This window comes from Humulus lupulus, chromosome 2 (assembly GCF_963169125.1).
Source record: "Humulus lupulus chromosome 2, drHumLupu1.1, whole genome shotgun sequence".
In the NCBI taxonomy this organism is placed as follows: domain Eukaryota; kingdom Viridiplantae; phylum Streptophyta; class Magnoliopsida; order Rosales; family Cannabaceae; genus Humulus; species Humulus lupulus.
The window spans coordinates 79,103,730-79,111,195 of record NC_084794.1 but is presented as its reverse complement, the minus strand read 5'-3'; the positions used below and the strand labels follow the sequence as shown (position 1 = coordinate 79,111,195).

The 7,466-nt window shown below is 32.5% G+C and overlaps 1 long non-coding RNA gene across 1 annotated transcript; it reads left to right on the top strand.

The window, feature by feature from the left end:
* Positions 1 to 207: 207 nt before the first annotated feature.
* Positions 208 to 1,424, top strand: LOC133816139 (uncharacterized). The gene is made up of 3 exons (XR_009885035.1): positions 208 to 262; positions 1,067 to 1,185; positions 1,339 to 1,424. It is a non-coding gene; the product is annotated as an uncharacterized LOC133816139 (long non-coding RNA).
* Positions 1,425 to 7,466: the final 6,042 nt, after the last annotated feature.

Sequence of the window (7,466 nt, the reverse complement as noted above, 5' to 3'; positions counted from 1 at the left end):
TGTGATTTCGCTATTTAATTTTGATCCTAATGAGTTTCTAGATGAGTATTGATCTGTAATGTTACATTATATAATACATTTGCTACTGTCATTTGTACTTGTGTGTTCTTCGAAAATTGGGTTCTTTAGCATTTATACTATTGTTTGTTTTTCTATGTAGTGTTTAGTTAATATATTGCTATGATTGTAGGGGTTTCATACTTGTGCTGGATCTGGTGGGGAAAGACAGACACCTGAGTAGTATCAGGAGAAAGGAATAGAGGTAATTCGTTGTTATGCTGAAATGTTTTATTTTCTCTGAGGTCTGAATAAGTTTTCAGTTTGGAATTCTCAGCGGAAGGTTACACTTTTAAAATGCTTGATTAAAAATGAAAACATAACAAAAAATGGAGATAGGAACTTTTTGTCTTTAGATAAGAATTCCTGTTGTAAAATTGCATGGCTGGATTAGTATCATTTTTTATTTTAAACAAATAATATAGTTGTATAGATAGATCATAGTAAATCTTGAAAAAGGCTTATCTTGTTCTCAATCAACATCTTTTCTCTCATTCCTGGATAATTTTATTAGTTAAAATTTGGTAGAGAACAAGATGACAAAGATCAAGGTATAGATTGTATTGAACCAGAAAAGTAAGAAAGGTACAACCAAAGAATCCTAGGAATTCAAGTGCCCAGTCTCTACCTGAGCTAAAGCTCTACAAAATTCTCTAGACAGTCTAGACCTCCTTTCACTCAGCTCTCATGTTTTATTCCTTCTCATCACAACCCCAAACTACCCTCCAGTTCTCTATAGAACAGCTCAGCAGCAGAAAGAACATAAAATGGAATCAACAAAATCATAATTAGCTAAAAGGTCAAAACAAAATACAACATCATTCTAATCTTAGTCCAATATGGCAGATTTTCCATTCCCCTATGATCCTTGATATGCCTAACATAAGTAAATAAGTAAATCTGATGAAAGGCTTATCAAAATTGTCATTAAATTGTATTGAAGTGATTTCATATTTTATTTAGTCCTCTTGGTGGTTAAAATGCTGAAATTTGTCAATCTCTTCTCTAGACGATGTATAATGAACCAGTGACAAGTATAGATATAGAAAAGCATACCCTAACAACAAATTCTGGAAAGCTGCTAAAGTATGGATCTCTAATTGTTGCCACAGGGTGTACAGCCTCAAGGTGCACTTTATTTATCTTTGGAAAATAAGAAATCATATTAGATGATTTTAATTCTTAATTATTGTGATTTGGTAATGGATTAGTGTTAACACACTACTAGATATTTTCATATAAAAGCTGAAGGAATGTGCTTTCTTAACTATAAGTTTACAGGTTTCCAGAAAAAAATTGGAGGAAACCTGCCTGGTGTTCACTATATCTGTGATGTTGCCGATGCTGATGTGCTTATATCATCTTTGTTAAAAACATTTTCAGTTTCACTTTATTAAAGCATGGATTTCTGTTGATTTCTAATGTATGTTAGAATTTCTTGTACTATGAAATGAATGCAGAGGATTATAATCCTCGTTACATCTACAAGTAAACTGTATGAATATGATACTGACAATTTCTTTTACCTGCATAGTTACTTACAGGAAGTTTTGAGCTTAATGTTATCTATAAGTATGCATTATAAATTAACTTGTTGCCAGAAAACATTATATTGAGTTAAATTTTTTAAAGTGTCTGCATGCTATGTGGTTGAAAACTTGCATCTTGCTGATTTTGATACCATACATAGATTTAGGCTCTTGAATCATCTCATTCAAAAATTGTAATGGCAGTGGCTTTGTTGTAGTAAACCAAACTTGAGCTTGAAATATCTCTTTGATATTTTTGGCCCAAGCTTCAAATGCTTTAAAGTAAATACCAAACTTATGAATTTTAATCCTGCATAATGATAGGAATTAGTTCTAGGTCTAACACGTAGATGAATTAGTAGCTTTATTTCTCTTAAAAGTACCATGTAGCATGTGTTATATATACATTATAATTTTATTCTTTCTTTTGTCTTAGGAGCAGGTGGTCATGGTTGCTTGATGCAGGCCATGAAATGAATGAATGCTGGATTTTGGATTGGACTTTGTTTTCTATCTATTCTTTTGAAATTTGAACTTGATTTGTGTTGTTGTAGTCGATTAGACTTAGATTTAATTTGTGTTGTAATGGACTATGGACTATGGACTATGGACTTTGGACTTTAAGTTTAAACTTTAATCATGTGTTGAGATTTGTGGTTGTAGTCTTTTGGTTTTAAATTTTAATTGGGTTGTATCTTGGATTGAACTAATAGATATTGGAGTATTAGACTTTTGATGATGTGTTGTGATTTGAGATTATGTTATGCTCTTATGGAATTTTAATTATGTTTCATACTTTAAAATTTGTAAATGTAATTATGTTCTATATATTTATGTTTTTAAAAACACACAAAAATGGATTCCAACAATCCAAAATTTTTAATTTTTTAACTAAAACTTTCAAAATAATAATAATAATAATAATCAATTCGGTTTGGTCAGTTTAACCGACCAAACCGTAGTCCAAAACGGTCGATTTTTTTTTTAAACTGGTTTGGTTCGGTCGGTTTTTGGATTGCACCAATCCGGACCGAAAACTGAATTCTGGATTTTTTGTTGTGAAAAAACCGCCCACACCGACCGATGCTCACCCATAGTGACATATAGGTTTCCTTGTACCAGAGTTACAAACTCATCTACCTTGGTTGCTAGCACAACCGCACTATAATACTTCTTGCTAAAAGCCTAGATGAATTCTGCCCAAGTCATGGTATTCAAATCACGGGTCTATTTAATTACACCCCAACATATTCGTGCATTCATCTTGAGTAAATAGACTGCACATGAGACTCTTTGGCGATCATTTAACTCCATATGATCAAAGATGGCCTCGACCGATCTTATCCAATCCTCTGCCACTATGGGATCAGCCTTCCCTTCAAAGGTTGGTGGGGCTTGTTTTCTGAAACGATCATACACTGGCTCGAACCCATAAGTTACAGGCACTGATGCAGGTGGTGGTGTTGGCGGCTAAGGCTGCGCCACTGGCACTCGAGGCACTTGGGGTGTTTGGGGCACTTGCCTGGCATGTGTCATTTCCTCATCTCTCAGTCTTAGTTGTTCTCTCATACTTGCTACCTCTGCGGCCAGGTCCATAGATGGTGATGCTGGAGCTGTAAGTTGGACTGATGGCATTTCTATGTCAAGGGTTATCGTGGCCTTAGACCTTGTGGAGACACCTTTTCCTCGGCCCCCTCCTCTTCCCTTGCCTCATCTTCCTCTTGTCGACATTATGAGATTCTAAGGCATCAAAAGAAAATCATAAGGAAGGAAAATTGCATAATGGTTTGATAGATATTTGCGAAAATCATACATTCAAACCACATCATTTAGAGTTTGCAAGAGGAAAAGAAAATATCAAACCATAGCATTCAAAGTGTTCAAATTATTCCAAAAATTAAACAACCCATGAAGTGTTTAATAACCAAAAGCATAAATCTTTAGGGTCCCTTTTTAAAAAAAAAATCCCATCTTATTCATTAACGTTTCATGGAACGATCTACGCGACGGACTCTAGTCTTCAACTGTGGACCCGTCCCCTGAGTTGTAATCAAAGACGTCATCTGGGATGTGAAAGTAGCCAAGAGCGCTTTCCATTATCCTCTTCCTAGCGGTCACTCATGGTATGGCTTGAGTTACTTCCTCAATTGCCAAGGCTCCTTCCACATCATGTACTGTCTCCAAATGATCCTCTAACTCTCCGTCATCCGTCTTCACCAATACCAGCTCCTCACGACTAAAATTGTAGCTGTCTATAAGCACGTAGATTATGTATTCCATGGTACTAAAATCTAGGTCATCTTGAATGACATCATGCCATGCTCTATCCAACTGGAGAAGGGCCTCAAAGTACATTGACAGTGCTTCCCTCAACACCCAATATTGTTATATGGGCCATAGCAAAGCTCCTCTTTTGTTCATGATCCCTTGAATGCGATCACAAACCACCATTGTTGTTTTTAATACCACAATCTGCCAATTGTAGGGATTCTCCTCAAGCTGGACCTTGGGTATTGCGCGGATCTCCTTGAGTAGTTGTTTCTTAATAGTTTTCAAAACGGAAGACATCTTACTATACTACAATTACGAAACTATAAAATTTAAATAAAACAGAAACAAGTAATAGCACATAAAAAAAATACTTATGACGCGGTGAGGTGAGATTTTCCCGTCTTTAGCGTGTATGGGGAGGGTCCTTGGAAACATGGACGACTTGCTCTGATACCATTTGTAAAACGCTCTAATCTAATACTTTGTAAAATATTTGCATGCTCATAAGTTTATAGAAGAAAAGCCACTTATCATAAAAATTTAAGTGAGGCATTGCTAAAACATGCAAGTTGGGCCCAATAGTTTAAAAATAATAATAGTCTTTATGCAACGTTTTTAAAAATAATTAAAGTTCAAGTTCCACTGATAAGTTATGATAGTTTAAAACAAACATAGCATTATTCTTTAGAAATTGGCGTTAAACTGATCGTTTTCTCATCCATAGGAGGCCCCCACGCCATACACACCCTGATGTTGGAACTCCCTACATCACCACGCGTGCCACAGAGAAATCCTATTTGCTACCTAGAAGGGAAAGTAAGGGGGTAAGCTAAAAGTCCAGTAAGGAAGTACAAATAACACACAAGTATACACACAAAAACATGTTCATATTCATACATCGTTATCATAACCATCATCATCATAAACATAATCATTATAAACAAAATCATCATGAACATTATCATCATAAGCATCATTATCATATCTTTGTGAACATGTCCCGCTAACTTGTCCATATCACATCTTGAGGTAAACAGGTTCTCTGGTCCTTGAATAACCTCGGCACGTTCGCCCTATGAGTTATGTCTTTACATCCTTAGTAACTCGGGTTACGTCTTCATATCCTTAGCAACCCATTTGTTGTGTTGCGTTCATCATACTAACAATCATTACATATCATACAACATTCAAATCACATACAATCCAGTCACATCAAAACAAAGGAAATTTCGTGATTTATCAATATCATCACAAAATATCATTTCATACTTCATATCGCAAAATGTATCATCGTACATAACATTCTATTTTACAAACAATCTAACCATTTACAGCCACTACAACAAAATAGATGTTTTATGACTTTAATTGGGAGACATTGGAAGTCTACAATGTCTCCCACTTAGTGAGACGTTGTTGTTAGGGTCATTGTAGGTATATATCCCACGTCTCCCATTGGGAGACGTGCCTCACTTCCCACGTCTCCTACTGGGAGAGGTGGAAAGTCAAACGTTGACTTTCCACCTCTCCCATTGGGAGACGTGGGAAGTGAGGCACCTCTCCCAATGGGAGACGTGGGAAGTCCGTAGGAGACATCCCACGTCTCCCATTGGGAGAGGTGAGTCACTTCCCACGTCTCCCACCTCTCCCAATGGGAGACATTGAAAGTCTCCCACATTTAAAAAAAATAAATTAAATAAATTTATAATTAATATTATTTTAATTTGATTTAATAATTAATTAAATTGAAATAATATTAATTTAAATTGAAATTATTTTAATTTAAATTGAAATTATTTTAATAATTAATTAAATTGAAATAATATTAATTTAAATTGAAATTATTTTAATCTAAATTTAAATTAATTAAATTGAAATAATATTAATTTAAATTGAAAGAAAAAAATATATTTGTTAGATATATACAAGAAATACAATATTTGTTAGAAATATTCAAAATGAACAAATATTGCATTGTGTATGAAGAAAGAGTTAAAAAATTAAAAAAAAAACCTATCAACGAGGTCGGTAACTTTGGATTATCGGCAACATATATGTCGCCCATTCTTGTCGCAACTCATCAATTTGTGCCTCTGTATATGATGTGCTTGTTAGCTGCAAGAAATATAAAGTAAAATATATTAATTAATTATTTGATTACATTTATAGTTTCAAAAATAATTTGTAAATTTTAATTAATAATACCATTCTCAAGTAATGCCCGGGACTCGCATGTTCAATCAAGTAATGCCCGTTCTCAACTAATCGTTTATTATCCTATATAATATCGGGCAGCATTTCCCCTATAATAGTGACCTAACTATCTGCATGTGAATAGCAAAACAAACAATTCAAACAACATATAATAAGTTTCTTCCTTATAGAATGCCTATATAAAATTAATTGTTTATTATCCTAGATAAAATCGGGCAGCATTTCCCCTATAATAGTGACCTAACCATCTACATGTGAATAGCAAAACAAACAATTCAAACAACATACAATAAGTTTCTTCCTTATAGCTCCGCAGCACACAGTCAAATTTCTCAGAACCTACTTCACTAATACACACAAGTTCTCAACCTTCCGTTATCACCGCAGCACACAATTTTAATCTCAGAACCTACTTCACTATGGATGAATATTTAAGATATTCAAACTCTTCTAACATTTGTTTAATAATATTAAAAGTAGAAGTAAGAGAATATATATTTACCTCTTGCAATTAATAATTCAAAAGCTAGCAAAATTACTTCAAGTAGTAATCGAATTCGCTATTAAATTCACAAACCAATATAAATAAATTAATAAATAATAAATAAAATATCACTAAATATCTAGCAATATATAACTTATTATTATAATTTTAGAAACTTAATTACCTCAAATGTGTGATTGATAGATATAGAAGTTTTGATGCAAAGTACTCTCTAAAATCTCACCACCAAAATCACAACCTACGAAATTAAATTAATTAATATGTTAAACATTACTAAACAAATATCACTAAATTCCTAATAAGTAATTGATTGGTAAACAAATAAAAAAAACTCCAATGAGCCACTAATTATAACCTAAACAAAAAATCAATAAAAAATTTCATAACCTAAAATCTCAATAATCAACAAAAACATAAATTTTTTCATATATTTATATTTTTAAAATTATTTAATAAATTTATTTTAACATAATAACTATATATATATATATATAACAAAATAGTTAGAATTTAAAAAAAAAAAAGTTTAAATATACATACAAAAATATATCTAAATTTCGAAATAAATAATGATAAAAATTAAAAAAAATCATGAACATATATATTATAATGAAATATATACAATGTGATAGGTTAAATTAAAAAAAAAAAACTATGAAATCTTAAATCTATAAAAAAACCTCCATGGAAAAACAAATAAATCTAACAATGTATAGAAAAAAATGCATAAAAATGTAAAACTAATACAAAATCATGTATATTACTCATCCTAATGCTAAACCTATGATTTTTTATCAAAATAATTAACTAAAATTCATAAAAATTAAAAAAAAACTAACCTTGAAAATCCTAAAATCGCAGCCCCTTTCGTGCTCTCTGTTTGGTGTGCT